Source organism: Malaclemys terrapin, chromosome 16 (assembly GCF_027887155.1).
Source record: "Malaclemys terrapin pileata isolate rMalTer1 chromosome 16, rMalTer1.hap1, whole genome shotgun sequence".
Lineage (NCBI taxonomy): Eukaryota > Metazoa > Chordata > Testudines > Emydidae > Malaclemys > Malaclemys terrapin.
In genome coordinates, this window is record NC_071520.1 from 11,316,398 (window position 1) to 11,334,357 (window position 17,960).

At 44.1% G+C, this 17,960-nt stretch overlaps 1 long non-coding RNA gene across 1 annotated transcript; it reads right to left on the reverse strand.

Moving 5' to 3' along the window:
- Positions 1 to 130: 130 nt before the first annotated feature.
- Positions 131 to 17,497, reverse strand: LOC128824557 (uncharacterized). The gene is made up of 5 exons (XR_008442488.1): positions 10,921 to 17,497; positions 8,887 to 9,015; positions 6,454 to 6,572; positions 3,687 to 3,947; positions 131 to 2,002 (listed from the first exon to the last, which is right to left on the reverse strand). It is a non-coding gene; the product is annotated as an uncharacterized LOC128824557 (long non-coding RNA).
- Positions 17,498 to 17,960: the final 463 nt, after the last annotated feature.

The window sequence follows — 17,960 nt, forward strand, 5'->3', positions numbered from 1 at the left end:
TATTTTTCTCGTGGATGTCAAAGGCCTTATGAGGGTATAATGCAGAGGCAGGACACTCAAAGTATTATTTTAGTACCTGAATGTGGGCTATATTTTCTAAAATTGTGTTGGTGAATGGGTGATCTGTTTGTTACACTACCTCTTCAGGTTTGGTCACTAATGAATTCCAAGTGTTGGATCTTGCTGGCTGTGAGCTCTCATTTGATGGATTTTCCTTTAATTACTGCAGCAAAGGGGGTTAGTACCTGGCTTGTTCTCACAGGATGAAAGCAAGGTGAGTTAAAGCACTTGCAGGCTGTGTGGCTTTTTTTTTTTTTTTTTTTAAAACAGCACACTTTCAGTATCTACTCAAGAGTGTTGCCCATATGCTTTTTCATCACACAGAGATGGAACAGTTAACTGCCCAGTTTCCTGGCTTCTCAACCTCAGTGAGCCATTGCTTGACAGTAACTTCTTCCCCAAAGTAAATCTATCAGACCTTATATTTCATTTATTTTAGGATATTACTGAAAACAGCAGCTCTTTAGGGTAAAGATTTTTAAACTGCACACACTTAAACCACCCTTTGAAAAGGAATGCAGCATCTGGACTAACGCTGTTAGTCCTAATTACTAACCTCAAGGAATAATTCTTTTTGAGGGAGGGGCTAAGTTAGAGAGCAGAGGGTGGTATTTTTGCATTAATTACACACTGATCTGCCCACCATCCATACACCCAAAGGGCACTGTATGAAAACCTTGTTACCAGTTACAAACTTGATGGGAAGATGGTTTCACAGCAGCTGGTCTTAGACGTACTTGAAGACTAACTCAAACTGGGGCTACTCTCCTTCCCTTTTGAAGGAAAGTTACAGATTACGTAGGCATCATTGCTTTCTAGACAGCATTCCTGCACATGTAGCGCAAGATGGGAGAAGTGCCTTGGTGGAGCAGACAGCTACAACTGAGCTCTTTCATGTGATCCTGGATTTAAGAGTCCTGTACCATGGTATAAAGGTGGGGGTAATAATCAATTTTGTTGCAGATCATAATTCATGCCCATTGATGGAGAGGAAGGGTAGTATTACCGATCAGAGCTTTTTTTTCAACATCCCTCACTGTTAGCACAGGTTCATGAAGTAGCAACAAACAGTAGGGGACAGGAGCCTGCATGTTAAATTACATTATTTTTGTATTAAAAATCAAATCCTAACTCTACTGGCAATTGAGTGGGCCAGGGCCATCACACCAGGTTGAACCTGAGCTGCAGCTGGTATGAAGAAGATTGTTTAAAAATACCATTAGATGGGTAAAAGATGTTGGGAGCCAGTCAGTCTAGGGAGAAATTGTTTTTAAACAGATGGGGGGGGGGGGGAAGCAATCAGATTATCTATATGCACTTCAGCAAGGCACAGCATGATACCCTGGTCACGACACAAAAGTAAAAATTGCTATTAAGGCCCAGAATTCCACAAGCACGTTTCTAGAGCAGTGTAATGCTGTTTCACGGTGGGGATTAGAGAAAGGTTTGAGTGCCCTTGGCTCTCTTTCCTGGCAGACACTTAGAGGAAAGCAACTCTGCCATAGCCACAGAGGACGGCAAGCATCTATGTTCCCTCTCCTAAAGACAGACCAAGATTCTGATCTTGATTCCCCCAGTATGAATGCAGAGTAACTCTGTTGAAGTCAGTGGAGTTACTCCAGTCTTTCCTTAGAACATGCCCCTAAGATTTTTCTTGCTCTTGCATGTCCTAGTGCAGATTGGTCACAGTGGCCATAAACTATGAGGATGTTATTTTCCTGAAGCCCACTAGGGGGCAACTGAACACTTAGGAAAATATCTTGTGGCTTTCGAAAGCTAGTGCCAAAAAGGAAGTATAGGGAGGCTAACCAGGCAGGAAATGGAACATACCTGATATTTTTGGTTAAAAACCCCAGAGAAATGTAAATTCTACTTAATCAAGTAAGTCGAACGAAGGCTGCATGTTCGCTCCACGCAGAAGTAGCATCTGGAAGTTCAAAGCCTGTTGAAGGGAAACAGTTTGCTTTAGTAACATGCAGAAATCAAATCACTCATTTGTATTGGGTCTTATGGTATTTTTAGCTTTTCCAACTCTGTCAGACTGTTACTATGTGCAACTGTCCAATTTCTTCTAATTGGGAAGTAGAAAACATTTCTACAACATTTGGGACCCACAGTTCTGGCTGGACCATTTCCACAGGTCTGTTTGCCTTGCTGTTAAAACAAAGCAGCTCTGGTAGAAGTCCCTTCTTACCGTTTTAAGATTGAATTAAGAGTCTTCTGTTTTCTCCTAGTTATAGCCCTGTGTACTACTGTAAATTATGGCTCTTCATTCTTGCCTCTTGGCAACTTCCAAACGGTTATAGACTCATGTTCCACCTTGGTTACTGGAAGCTATATATATTCACTTCTTACAAGGGGCAGTCAACTTAAACAGTTACTATCCAAAAGTGACTTTTCCTAAATTACTGTAACTGAAAATTAAGAGGCGAGTTTCTCTATTTTTTCTCCCAAGTTGTTGTCAGGCTGTGTCCCCCCCCTCCCCCCATTTCAAAACTTTGTCCAATTGACATCAGTGTGTGTGAAGTCAGTTTGAATCTGGTTGAGTGGACATTTCACACAGAAACGGGGGAAATATTTAACATATGATAGGAAAGCATGTCTTTAAAAACCACCAAAAAAAAAAACCTCGTCAGGGGGCTTCAAAGGCAGGTGTAGTATCTGAAACTGCTAATTACTTTTTATTTTCTCATGAGTCTCCCCCTTCTCTCATAAGGGGAGGCCAGAGAAGTTTTTATGCAACTTCTAATACTGAAGTGCCTAGAACAGAACAAGCTATTCTAGGGCTATCAGTGAGAAGGATTTATCATCTTCCCTAATACTTGCTAATGACTTGTTTTTAACCATATCCTCTCAAATGTGTCTAATTTGCTATCCAGTCTCCTCCCACAGATTCTTCTTCGGTATTCCCAAGTTCCATTTCTGATTTCCTTATCAGGTTATTTTCCTCCATGTGCTTTAAATTTGCACTTTTCCAAATTAATTGGTTTTAGTTCTTGTCTGTATTTCTAATTACTTCTTTAAGCTCCTCAGTATTATTCAGTTCTCATTTGCAATTCCTCACCATTTAGCATCATCTGTGAATTTTAACAGGAAGCTATTTCCACCATCCCCTTTTAGATCAGTCATAATGATTTTAATAAATTCAGACCCTCCCGGTTCCCTTCTAGCTCATTATGATCACTTCATAAACATTCATTTTTTAAAAATTGCTGTTGAAGGCCAAAGTTCCTTAGATACTAGCAACATATATTCCATACATCCAAGTCACACCAGTTAGAGAGCCTGGCACTCAGTTATAACAAGCAAGCTAATACTCCACTTCTACTCTTACAACCAAAGACAGCCAAACATAGCATAGTTCCCATTGAAGAGTTGCACCCTTTCCAGATCTAATTCCTACTCTCAAATCTTGCTGAAGATTCCAAAAATTACAGATCTTTGTTCTTCCATATTTTTAGATGCAGAATAAAACAACATGAACTGGAAGAGTTTCTTGCCCCATAATAGGTGAAAGCTAGCAGGGAGTTCTGGGATCTGTTGCTTATGAGAGTTGTTAATACCACTTGAGGGCACAATGCCGTGTGCCACTAGTTGTTGGTGGTTAGATCCCTGCTCAAGCAAACCTCTGACCGTTGACACTCCTGGTCTCTTCGCTTCTCTTTACCGAAAGCGTTGTTAGCACAGCTCCAACTGTATTAGTAGTCCACAGATTCTCTCGTTCCAGCAGTGGTGGGTTTTGGTGCAGAGATGGAATTAATTATGTCCTTCAACTGTTGGACAGATGCAAAGGGTCTGTGTTGATTGGGAAGAAAGTCTTGTCCATCAGGTGCTCATTATGCGACATTGGGCAAGTCACTTCATCACTCTGGGCCTCAGCTCTTCATCTATAAAACAGGAATAATATACCTCACAGGAATGTGGCAAGGCTTCCTTAGTGTAGAAAGAGCTTTGAGAGCCTCAGATGGAAAACTCTATAGCAGTGGGACGTATTTCAGCTCTCCCAGCAGCGTACAGCACCACTAAGGAGATTTGGATGACTCAGCTGTAGACTGTGCCGAAGTGCTTTTGCAGAAAGTTGCTTCTTTCCTTCTCTGAGGGCTCTGAATAGTCATTACTCTTCCTTCCTGTAGTTTCTCACTGGTTATGTACCATGAGTTTCGCTTCTGTTCTATCTACATGCATATCTGCAACAGGAGAGGTTTTAATACTATCCAGAAGCAGAAGTTATTCAGCATCACATACCTTCATCAACCCCACATGCCAGAGTCTAGCTACTTTTATCGGTGTCAGAAGGCAATGTATGAGAGGTGGCAGAAGGCAATGTGGCCCAGGCATGCTGCTGTTTGGTAAGGAGACGTTTGAGGAGGCTGGCACCTTCTTTTGAACCCACTACACAGTACAAATGTTGTTCAAGCTGCTCCTCCTGCTGACTTTCCAGTTTATGCCTTTTTTTTAAAACCTACAGCTGTCCTGGAAGTTGCAGCTCACCCTCTCTCACATGGCCTGGACACTGAGAGCCTTACCTCTGTCCTCTCCAGGATAGATTAATGCCACAATTCTTTTTCTAAAACATGAGCTGGAGCTGAACACAGCAGTTCACCTCAGAGGGACAAGTTGCTATGAACATACTGTGCTGGTGCTCTGCATGCAGTGCAGAGGGTTGCTTACAATCTTTAAAGCCCTGAATGGCCTAGAACCTAGTTACTTGAGTGAGAAAGGCATCTTCACCTATAACTTGTCAGGACATTTAAAATCTTGTGTTTTGCTCTTACAGGAGACTAAGGTCTTGTCTTTACTGCAAACGGTAGCTTGAGTTAGTACAGCTCGAGCTGATCTGGCCTGATTGACAGCAACCACACTTAAAAACAACACTGGAATTACACCAGCAGTACCAAAACTATGGGTTGCAATCCCAAGTGGGTCTCTCCATCAGTGGACAGAGGTGCAACAATCCCAAATGTGTGGAAGATGCCATTTTACAAAATGGTATCCTCCACACAGCAGGACCTCACGTTAGGGGTGTGATATGTCACACTGTGCAGAGGATGCCATTTTAAAATGACAACTTCCATGCTGTGTGGGGTCATGGGAAGCAGGATATCTGAAAATGGGTTCATGGCAGGGAAAAAGTTACACACAATGATTAGCGGAACAACTGGATTAGCTGCTGTGGAGTAGTTGTATTCCCACTACACTATTAGCTCAAACATCAGCGTCACTTGAGCTTTAACCCACCTCCCACCACTCCACCCCAAACAGGCCAGCTAGTTCAAGCACCGGTTCACTCACACTAGAGATGGATGTGTTTGTGGATAGGAGTCGAGTTAAGGGTAAAACTTGAGCTAACGGTGCTGTGAAGAGACACCCTAAAGCATCCAGGATCAGCATCAGCGTATTTTGGCTAAGGGCCCTGCTCCTGCAGAACTCCCTTGCTACCACTGAGTTTGAGGAGCTTCAGGACAATGAGGGGCATACATGTTTAACCAGGCCTCTCGGGGTATGTCTACACTGCAATTAAAAACCCATGGCTGGCCTGTGCCAGCTGACTGGGGCTTGTAGGTCTCAGCTACGGGGCTGTTTAACTGTGGTGTAGACATTCAGGCTTGGGCTGGACCACTGGGTCTAGCACCCTGCGAGGGGGGAGGGTCCTAGAGCTCATGTGAGCCCAAATATCCACACCACAATTATAGCCCAAGTCAGCTGGCCTGGGCATGCAGCATAGACCAACCCTCACGAGCTGCAATGTCAGATGCTACAGTTTAATGATATGGTTGAAGTAACTACTTGAGGACAGGAACAGCACACCTGATCCCACATTGGTAGGTGCTGAACAGAAAAACATATCAAATGATAAGCTTGTTCTGTAGATAGGCTGACCCAGCTCAGAGAACTCACTGACTAACCACGTGACTATATGAACACAGTCACACAGGTCATGTCCAGGCTTATGAGACTCTGAACATTTAAAATACTCCAGTGTACTTTCCCCTTCTGTTACCTCAAACGTGCCTTACAAAGGGTGGGAAGAGATGTACTGGAAAGCTTTTTCCAGCTCTTAGCTGCCATAGTTATGGACTGGGACTAGTATATCTTCACTCTTACAATGCTGCTGCTGTTCCAGCATGCTGGCCAACTGAATATACTCAGGGGCCAGTAAAGTCATGCAAGGCCTGCCACAGCTCCTATGGCGATCTGACTTTACACAGGAGCAAACTACTAAATCTCGTTTCCCTTAGCAGCTACTGTTTGCTATCAGTTGCTTTATAAGGTAAGTCTCTGCTACAGACAGAGCAGGAAAAAACTGCTGCGTGTACAAAACAAACACATTTTGCAAGATTCAATGGGATTTTAAGAAGAGAGATCTCCCAACCTCCCTCAGGGAGCACTAACCTGCTGAGAACAAGCATAGGTGGGGCCAGACCAGCCTTTGAGAAGAAGCTGTGTTACGGGTGAAGTCGTGTTTTTATTTGTCAGTTTATGAGCTGAGCCAAAGTCCAAAAGTTGGGGCCCTGGAAAGGGAAAGTCAGGTCATGGACAGATCACACAGGAGGAGAGGAGAAAGGCACAGCTACACTTTCCATTCTGTTTTACAGGACTTTGTCTTTTTGCCCCATGAAGTTGTAAGTGAATAGGAAATTAGTTACTAGACAGACTATTGGGAACAAGGGCAAATACCTTAAGAGATTTTCACAAAGAGGTGAGGAACACATTAGCAAACATGCTTGTTCTAGGGCAGGGAGAGCTGGTCAGATGAAAGCAGTTGGGCTACTCTTGCTTGCCTTAGGTTTGGGAAATGCCTTGCAAGGAATAAGAGCTTGGCTCTGCACCCGAAGCACTGCTGAAACTTTGTCCCCTTCCCTACAACTATAGATGGAGAGGCTGCTCATCTTAGTGTTTTCAAAGTTTTTCCTCTCCCCACCCCATATAAAGAGTACGTATACCCATACGTAAAGCAGGCAGTCTCTCTGTTCAGACTGAGCCAGAGACAAGCTGCTTCGGCTCATCGCATCTAAATGTGGATGCATTCATCACACGCAAGTGAAGACCCCACTGATGTTTTATCATTTCTGTTTCTTTAAAAAAAAGCTATGCTTCGTTTCTCCTGCAGAGTTAACTGGTGTGAGCAGCCACACAGGAATTACTGTGTCCTCAGCGGTGGTGCTCACCTGTGTGGGTCACTAGGATTTCTAGGGGCCTATCACATGGTTCTTTGTGCTGCAGCCAGCTGAGCTACTGATCATCCCCAGGGAATTGTGAGAAATGTCATCTGTCCTTCTGGACACATGGGGGAATTGTAGGAAAGCACGGAGGACAATCAGCACTCAAGTGGATTAGCCTGTCTTCACACCCAAGTGGATGGGTTACCAGCTCAAGTGAAAGCAGCACCTGGGTTTTAACCTATATCCAATGGTGAGCTGGAGCCGGTTCGCTAAATTTAGAAGCCGGTGTAGAACTGGTTCCTAAAAGGGGTGGGTGGGCAAACTCCTGTCCACGGGCCACATCCTGCCCCAGTCCTTTAAATAGCCGCGATTCGGTGGGGGGAGCAGGGCCGGGCCGGGGGAGCCTCCCCAGCTGGAGCCCTGGCCATTTAAACAGCCCCTGGAGCCCCCCGCTACCCCAGGGCTCCGGGGGCTATTTAAAGGGCCCGGGGTTCCCCTGCTTCTACCACCCTGGCCCTTTAAATAGCTCCCGGAGCCCTGGAGAAGTGGCGGGACTCCAGCAGCTATTTAAAGGACCAGGGCAGCAGAGGCAGCTGGAGCCCCCCGCTACCCCAGGGCTCCTGAGGGCTATTTAAAGGGCCGAGGCTCCCCTACTTCTACCGCCCTGGCCCTTTAAATAGCCGCCGGAGCCCTGGGGTAGCAGCAGCAGCAGGGCTCCGGCAGCTATTTAAAGGGCCGGGGCAGTAGAAGCCCCGGACTTTTTAAATAGCCCCCAGTGCCCCGCTGCCGCTACCCCAGGGCTCCAGCAGTGGGACTCTGGTGGCAATTTAAAGGGCCTGGGACTCCAGCCCCTGCTGGGAGCCCCAGGCCCTTGAAATTGCCCCCCTGGGGAAGCCGGGCCACCCCTGTACAGCACACGGGCGTACCGGCTTACTTTCACCTCTGGGTAAGGGGGTGGGGCTTCAAGCTCCAGCGGCTGCGCGGCATCCTTACACAGCAGCATGGTAAGAGGGCCAGCCGGGGTGCGTTGGGTAGGGAGTGGGGTCTTGAGGGGGCAGTTGGGGTGGGGGGATCTTGGGAGGGGGTGGTCGAGGACAAGGGGGGGTTGATGGGTTGCAGGTTCTGAGGGGGGAAGGGGGAAGACAGGCACAATGGGCTTGTACTCACCACGTGGTTCCCTACCAGGTCTTTGGCGGTGGGTCCTTCACTCGATCTGGGTGAAGGACCTGCTGCCGAAAACCCGGAGCGAGTGAAGACCCCCCTGCCACCGAAGTGCTGCCGAGGACCCGGTAGGGAACCGGTTCTTAGGATTTTGGGAGCTCATCATTGCCTACATCTCCCAGAAGACTAGCTAGTTTGGATTGAAAATACCATTAAACTTGTGTGAGAGGGTTGAGCATGTGGACAGGGGCAATACTTGAGTAAACAGCCTGAGTTAACTCTGCAGTGAAGAGACTCCCTAAATGTACAATAAGAGAAATCCACCCTCGGCAATTAAACAACCCATTATGGAGATAAAATAGTCCAGTGGGTAGAGCAGAGGCCTGGCAATCAAGATTATGGGTTTCCTTCCTCACTGCTATTGCCTTGTTCGGTTATCTTGGGCAAGACACTTTATTGCATGGCTGAATTTAGAGATCTGTAAAGAGGTGATAACACTTACCAATGTCTCAGACTTAAGTAGCAGGCGTAAAGCATTGAGAGCCTCAGATGGAAGTCATTGTAGATATAAGAAGTTATTGTTGCACAAGGCACCATCTCCTTTCTCTCAGTCTTTTTGGCATTGTCTCATCTGTAGTTTGAGGAGAATAAAAGTAAGCCATTATCATCATGATTAAGGCTGAGAGTTTGTCACAGAAGTCACGGATTCCGTGACCTCCATGACTTCTGCAGTGGCTGGTGCACCTGGCCTGGGAGCCACCTGAGGAACTCAGGCAGCCACTGGGCCAGTTGCACTGGCTGCTGCTGGGGCAATCTCAGGCCACCGCCCCCATCAGCAGCAGGAGTTTGGGTGGGGGGGCTCAGGCATGGGAGGGGATGAGGGCTCCCCAGAAGTGGTGACACCCTCTGCTCCTAGGCGTAGGCACAGCCAGGGGGACTCTGCATGCTGGCTCCGTCCCCGCAGCTCCCATTGGTTGTGGTTCCTGGCCAATGGGAGCTGCGGAGACAGTGTAGAGAGCTGCCTGGCCACAACTCTGCCTAGAAGCAGAGGGAGGGGGAATGTCGCCGTTTCCAGGGAGTTGTGGAGCCAAGCAGCCTGCCAGCCCCCAGCAACACCCCTCCCCCCCAGCATTAGTGGGGGTCCCTGGCTGCTGCCGCCCACCCCACCCCCCGGCCAAGATTCAGTCAGGGGTGCATAATACAAGTCATAGACCATGAATTTGTGTTTATTGCCTGTGACCTGTCCATGACTTTTACTAAAAATACCTGTGACTAAAACATAGCCTTAATCATGTTCAAGCTGAAGACACCACACTGCAGGAATATGTTAAAATGTTTTAAGTACTCAACCTATGCATTCCCCCCCCACCCCAAATGCAGCTTAAAAAATAAGGTGTCACTGTCCTCTCCTCCAGTAATAACTGAACATTCTAACAGAGGTATCCATTAGGGATTGATTGTAGGTCCACTCTTATTTAATATTTTCATTAATGTACAAGTAAAATTTGCCAGGGATAGTAAATTTGGAGGAGTGGCAAAAATCTGAGAGCGCAAATAAAAATGGACCTGGACATAAGATTAGAAAAAATGAGATGCAACTTGGACATGTTACCATCATTTGGGTAAAACTAATCGTCATATTCAATAAGGGGAAAATCTGGGGGGGAAAATGACACTAAATGATTTAAGGGCAATGCTACATTGCAAACTGAAGTCTAAATAGCAATATAAAAAAAGATAACAGCAGCCAACACAATTATAGGGCTGCATATACAAACATACTGCCACAAACCAGACAGAATGCGTTTTCTCTAGCTCTGGGTATGTATCTATTTTTGAGCACCCAGATGTGCAAGGCACTTCACAGAAACAAGTACAGATGTGACCGCACCTGTTATATAGAATTAAATACCAGGCACCTCATTATCAAAGTAACTGCAGATAACAAAAAGGTCCTGGAGGGACTGATTTACTGGAAAAGATTAAGAGTTAACCAAGTACTGGATTGGCTAAGAAACAGCTTTGTGGGGGATCGAATAGTCAAAAACGTGAACGGTACAAGCAGCTAAGAAGGGAGAGAAGTTTAAGATAATATATGGGGGAATCATAGAAGTGTAGGATTAGAAGGGACCTCAATAGGTCATCTAATCCAGTCCTCTGTGCTCAAGGGAGGATAACTAAGGGAATAACTAAGGAATAAGAGTAAAAGGATTAAAAAAAACCCCACAACTATTTCAGGTCGAATGTCAGGAAAAGCTTCCTGACAGTAACAGCTACCGGGCTGTGAAATATTCTCTAAGGGAAGTGATGTAATTCTACCCCTTGGAACATTTCAAAATAGATTGCCACACAAGCAAATGGACAATAGAAACAATCCTGCAGTGGCAGGAAAATTTGACTAGATGACCCAATAGATCGTTTCTATGTCTAACGTCTACAGTTCATCAGATATTCCATTTTTATGGAAAACTGCAGACTGGAACTTGTTTTAGGGGCAGACCAAGAAAACGTTACAAAAGACACACTGAAGACCAACCTCCAATCTTACAACATTGACCTCAGCACCTGGGAGCTCTCAGCCCAAGATCTGACAGCAGCAGCCCTGCCACCTCAGACTGGATGATTTTGAGAGCTTGACGATTTCTGCAATCAAGGAGAGACGTGCAAGATGTAAAAAGCTAAAAGCAGCACTAATTCATTTACAATTGTCTTTACCTGTGGCACTTGTGGAGGAGGCTGCAGGTCCAAAATCAGTCTTTGGTCTCATCTCAGCACCCACACACTCAATGGGAGACTTCATCATATGTAGAGGAAGCCTTCCCCGCCCCACCAAAAGAGGTCAATATTTAGTTGATTAAGTGATCCAGCAGCACATATGTATTTCCTAATTTACCATAGAAATGCCGGGCTGCAAGGGATCTCGAGAGGTCATCTAGTCCAGCCCGCTGCACTGGGGGCCAAATATACCTGACAAGGCCATACTTGACAAGTATTTGTCTAATGATTTTCAATATTTCTCCTCTCAGCAAAAAGAAGGGCTGCCAATGAAAAGCCCAGGAAGTGTCCTCAGTGAATAGACATCTGTCAAGTCCCACATCAGAGGCAACACAAGGAAAGGCCCATTTTCAAGACTGCCCATCCACTGGGCATAAGGAGGATGAAGCTTTAATAAGGTACTTGAGGCATTTGATAGGTTAATTATGCATCACTTAAAGAAAAAACCTTCCCTCAACTTTGCATTATGCACAACTCTGTCCCTGCAGTTGTAGCACTGGACACCAAGTTGTTCTGTACATTTCTTTGCAGTATGGGCTTCTCTCAAAGGGGCTAGTAACAGAGTTTGGAAACAGTGCATAAGAAGGGAGCCAACAGAACACTCTTCTAACACCGCTTGGCTGAACAATATTGGACATAATGTGGCCAGCCTGTATTTCTATCAGTTTGTCTACACTGGCTGGCCAAGCAGTTGGAAACAGATTTAATAAGAACTCTGTTTAGATAGAATTTAAACCCAGATTCTTACCTCCGGTTAACTTAAATTTTTTACATGCTTTGGGCTGTAGGGGCACAACCTAATTAAAGAAAACAAAAATAGGAAGAAAATTAAGACATTGCATGGCTAAGAAAGCACAGGGGCTGGAATTGTTCTGAGGTTACATTTTGGATGAACGAGTGCAGTAGCTTTAACAAGTTGCAGGTGTTTTCTAAACATAGAAATTTTCATTCAAGACATCAGGAGGAACCTGATCTTACAGGTGACTCTCACAATGAGAAACTTTACAGTCTGCTGCTGAATATCACTAAACAAGCAGTATAAAGTATTTATTAAACAGCAGATTTCACATTAATTCATAAGTTAACAGCTCCAGACATCCTAGTTCAGGATGGTGTGAGTCACATCGTATGCTAATGATGTCCCGTAGAACATTGCTGCCAACAGGCTCTGGCTGATAGTACAATAGTATATAAATGTAATTTCACTTAGATAATGCTATCTATACAGTTTTGGTAATATTATTTTATTTAGCAACATTTTTAAATATCCTAAGTAGCACACTTAAACTGTCCTGCTTAGATGCAGTCAACTATCAGATACACCAAAGTGACTTGCTGGACCCTGCATTGTCAGTTCTGGATTCCACTGAAGAGATCTGTGTCAAACATATAACACAACTGTAAGTCACCGGATAGATTTAATCCATTTAAAAAACAAAAGATGGAAACAACACAACTACCACTTGGGTCCTAGTTGTGATCCTGGACCATGAGTAGCCTTCTGAAATCCAGGGAATCCAAAGAAGCTTACAGACTGGCCTAACAGTAAGCTTGAGAGATGCCAACAGAATCTGCCAGATCAAAAAGCCAAGGACAGAAAGTACTGTGCTCAGAGAAAGCCTGACAGGATAAGGAGGTGAAACAAGGGGGCTATTTTTACTTTAAAACTGGAAAAGTTTTGTTTGGTCTTACGCAGAAGAAAAATACTATAAAGGCTTAAAATATATTAAAGTAAAAAGCCCAGGAGGGTTATACTTGCTCTCATCTCTGCAAGTATAACCATTTCGCATTAAGAGCAATTATGCTTCAGTGAATCTGTCCCAGAGTTCAGTAATAGGTTAAGTAGTCTCAAGATACAACTACACTGAGCCTCAGAACCCAGGTCAATTGACTTGGGCTTGCAGGACTCGGGCTGGCTCCAGCCCAAGCCTGAATGTTTACACTGCAATTTTTAGCCCCCAGCCTGAGTCCTGCAAGCCCGACTCAGCTGACCTGGGCCAGCCACAGATGTGCCGTGAGTCTTTTACTAACCTGTAGACATAGCTGGAGTTCTGTAACTCCTAATAAAGGCTGCTCTTTTCTTTTAGGTATGTTATGATCTTAACCCACTTATGTGAACTGGTGCTGAACATAGCTTTTCAGGTCAGTTTTCCCTACCCAGTCAGCAGTTTTCAGCCTCCAATGAGAAGGTGATGCAGACCATTCAGTGAATTAGGTGCTAGGACTTTTAAAGGAAGCACTGTGTTTATTGTTGCATCTCTTCTCTCAATGGGAGATCGAAAGAAGGTTAGACGTTGCACATTATTAGGTGGACAGAGCTTAGCCACAAAAAAGGAATGACAGGATTGTTTTTTTCTGAATGCTGAACGAATCCTTGTTAAACATCTCCTTTGCTAGCCCTTTTAGAGTCCCAAGACATGCCTCTCTTCCGTGCATAACAAAGAATACTTGTATGGGCTTTCCTGGAATTGATCTAAAAATGCCAGGGAGGAAAAGCAAAGCTGAGGAGCTGGACTTTTTCCAGCTCGCTTTCACTTGGTCACAGCCAAAGCCATCCTGCGGTTTGCCTGCCCCAGTCACAACTGCATCATCATATTAGTGAGATGATGTATCATTATGCAAAATGCATGCATAGAAATATTTTCCATATTAACCATAAAGGTAAAGATAGAAGGGAGGTCTAAGAGACTGACAGCGCTTGAGGTGGAAATTAACTTAAAATAGCTGGAAGTGCTGGGGAAATGAAGCAGTGACAGGCTGGATCTGAACAAAGCCTCATTAATAAAAATTTGGGCAAACACATTAGCAGTACTGGTGATTACTATATTTCTGAACACTGATGTACAGAAAGCCTACAACATCTCTGACACAGAAAGCTAATAGCAATGGACATGGTTCTACCACATTCACTTAATCCAATTCCCATGAATAAAATTGAATTTTGAAAGCAGCAGGCTCACAAAGTAGTTGATTTGCTTCATAACCTAAGACCTAAGGCACCAAACTCTCCCCAAGAAATCAGTATAACAAAGTGAGTAGAATCCGTAGTTTTGTACCTAACTGAACTGAAAGTTTATACACAGTCCATGTTTTTTTATGTCTGGAGCACTGTTAGCAGTATCACAGCTGAAGCAGTGAGAGAGAAACATGCCAGTGAATCTGGTAAGGACTTTTACAGCCCCACTCTTTAGATTTTGGTTTTCTCACAATACTCTGCTAAAACCTTAATTACCTGAAACATACAAATGCAGCTGTCTAATGTTATTGGCTAGGGATTTTTTTGGCTTTAAGTACAGATGGATGCCGTTGATGAGTTACATGGGATGGGGTGCTTATAAATTGGATTGCAGTTGTAAACTGTCTCCCACAACAGCCCAAAACATTAGAAGACAGAGGAAGTGCTAGTTAATTTTTTTTTTAAACCAGCTAGTAAGAGTGGCTATGTTACTAACACCCCCCGCCCCTCCCAATATCTTGTTAGCAAACAGTATTTTGGCGCTTTATAGTTTTTCTTGTATACACCTCTACCCCGATATATGCGACCCGATATAACATGAATTCGGATATAACGCGGTAAAGCAGTGCTCTGGGGGGGGCGGGGCTGCGCACTCTGGTGGATCAAAGCAAGTTCAATGTAACGCGGTTTCACCTATAACGCGGTAAGATTTTTTGGCTCCTGACGACAGCGTTATATCGAGGTAGAGGTGCACTTGCAAATAAAGTAATTAAACACCGCAAAGCAAAAACCAGAGAATCTGAGTACACACGGACACTTTAAAAGCTTGGCTGAAGTAGCAATGCCACGATTACTGTAACTTTCACCACGTTCTCCTATTTTATATATTTGTTCTGCAGACAGCAAATGCAAAGATTCTTTGGGGAATGCGAGCATTAGTGTGATGTACCACAGCTATGTAATGACACTCAAGATCTCGGATGACAAATGTCTGGCCTGATCCAGAGCCCATTGAAATCAGTGGGAGTCTTTCCATTTACTTTAATGGATTTTGTATACGGTCCTAACTTACAGGAGAAGCAGACTTCATGCTTCTGTAAGGCATGTGGAGGTACTGAATACGAGTACAGAACTTGGATGCATCACTTGTTCTCTCCAGCTATGCCTCCCAGATGTTTATCCCTTCTATAATCCCCACTCCAAAAAAAGCACACACTGACCAGAGCACCATCTCCTCCCCTCAGATATCGTTTTCAAGCACCACTGCTGGAAGATACCTGTAAAGGTGCTGAAAAATGGTTCTCTCCCATCTACACTAGCAGATGAACAGTTTTCAGCACCAATTCAGCAGGATTCATTACAGACAGTCATTGTCAGCCAAAGGTGATGCAGAATTGGTGTAAGGCACTGGATTAGCAGCAATTGAGGTATGCAAATACTTACAGATCACAACTGTGCACACATTGAACTGGAAGATTTACTGTCACCATAGCCAACTGATAGCATTGTTCATTACCAGACTGGTATTCTGTGCATGCAGTTAAAAAAGCTTACCTTTTAATACATGAAGTGTCTTCATTTCTGTGTTATTCACACACATGCCCAAGGTTTTAGATCACATACAAACTGTGTTGGTAAAACTGAAGTCTGAAGTGCAAAAAGTAAGCAAGCTTTGAACCAGGCTATTTCTGCAGGTAGTTTACTGAACAAAAGCTTCATAAGCGTTATTTCATTTTAGTGAAAAAACTTGGGCCCATGGTACCCAATGGGTTTTTTAACTAAACTGCATTGCATGTTTGTTCCAGTGTAAGTTTTCAATAAAGATCCTGCCTCTGAGAGGACTCGTTTCCAGTGCAAAGCAAGCATCACTATTAGCTATGAAGTGAGTGTGTCCAATATAGGACAAGATGGTTTTACGAAACTGTAGTATGAGGCAGTGAGATTGCAGGAAAGGTTTCCATGAGAAGTAGAAGTTGGATCACCTCAATGTGCAGCCACAAAACTTTAGAGAAACCCACTACCCAGTCTTTCAATCCTCCTAACAGTTTATATTTTAAAAGCTCCTACTAGCCATAGATCATTTCTGTTAGCTGTCAGCTTAATCCAGTCAAACAAATCTTAACAAGCTCACATTTTACAGCCTAAACAGAGCTAAAGGTTCAATGAACTGATAATATCTAAGCACCAGTTTATTTACAGCAGAAGCAATAGAAATTCTTAAAGGACCAGTGGCTTGGAAAGTGTGGGCTGGCTACTTTATGACTATTAGCAGAGGTCAATGCCACTGCTGGAGGGGTAGGTTCTCTCCTCTACCCTCAACCTCCCAGGACTGCTAAACCAAGGACTTTGAGGGAGATGAGGGGAGGAAGAAAAAGAAGTTTTATTTTCCTACATGATGAGTGGTTTTCTGAGAAAGGCACTCTCTGGCTGGAAGGAATGTGCTGTTCTGTTAGAGAGATATCAACATGCAAAATCTTGGAGCAGAAATCCTCTTCTCTCTCCCCTAGCAGTTCATAAACAAGCGTCCTCCAGTCAATGCTGCACTATATGCAGCACATAGAGTTTTCATCACACAAAACCACATGGGCCATCCTAGACCAAGGAAAAGGTCTTGCAGAAATAACAGTTTTACGTTTCTACCTGACAATGGATTTCTATTACTGTGAAGAACAGTCCCACAGAAAGAGGTTGTCAGGGAGAGAGGCCTTCCGTTGCTTTGCTGTATCTTGAAAAGCCATCCAATATGTCCCAGAAAGATACTGCCTCTTAAAGGGCCTACCTAGCCTCTACTTTTCTTGGGAGTTCAACTACCATGACCAAAGCCAGAGCTGCGTCACCCCCACCACCATGCTGATGAAGAGGAAAGATACCACAACATTCCCTCTTAAATCAGGATAGACTGATGACTTCAGTCAATATTACTCTTGTTTCTGCTAATGCTGTGGGTGGACTTAAACTTTACTTTTTTTCTTTTTAAAAACATGCCTACTAACTAGGAATAAGACCAAAGTTTCAGTGCAGTATTTAGCAATGTCACAATTGTTCCTAATTCAGTTTGCAGTCAACAAAACCCTTTATACATTTGGTTCCATCAAGAGAAGTAGAGGTGGTCTTAACATGGATAGTGGACCTGCAGAGTCAATTCTGGAGACTGTGTCCCAAACTTCAGCCTTTACAGCTTGTGGTCTCCCATTTTTATCCAGGCACTGACATAAACCATATCTGGACACACAGGAAACACATGGTTTACCCAAGCAGGTGGTTTTTTTGGTAGTCATCCTGTTCTGTGACTCTTTTCCACAATGGACTGATTCAGAACTCAGAATGCATCTTCAGTGACGAAGGCTAAAGCCCTCTGAAGCAAATTCAGCACAGTTCTTCCTCAAGGAACTTCAATATTCCTCTCCTAAAAAGTGGATGAGCACAGATCTTCCATACTATCTGCCTACCATTTTTGCTATCTGCAGGGCTGAAGAGACGGCGTCTCTTGTTATGGCTTAAGACTTCGAGATAAAAGATTTTTTTTCCTTTGAATACTCCTCTCCCTCCATTATCTTCATTTATATAATGTCCTGCTGCTTGTGGCAAACTACACAGATCTATCCAAAACTTCATGGACCTGAGCCAGAATGGAGGAACAAAACTGTAGGTTAACCTCAGTCCCAAACTCTTATTCTAAAGGCAGGTAGACTAGATCTCCATCACTCTATAAACTTGTACCAGGACACAATGACTAAACTGGAAGCATAAGGAAGAATGAGATGCATAAGGAAGAATTAGCTACCTCTTAAAAAGCATCCAAGTGTGCAACCGGTGAGAGGATCCTGGGACTTGGAGTTTCTCTG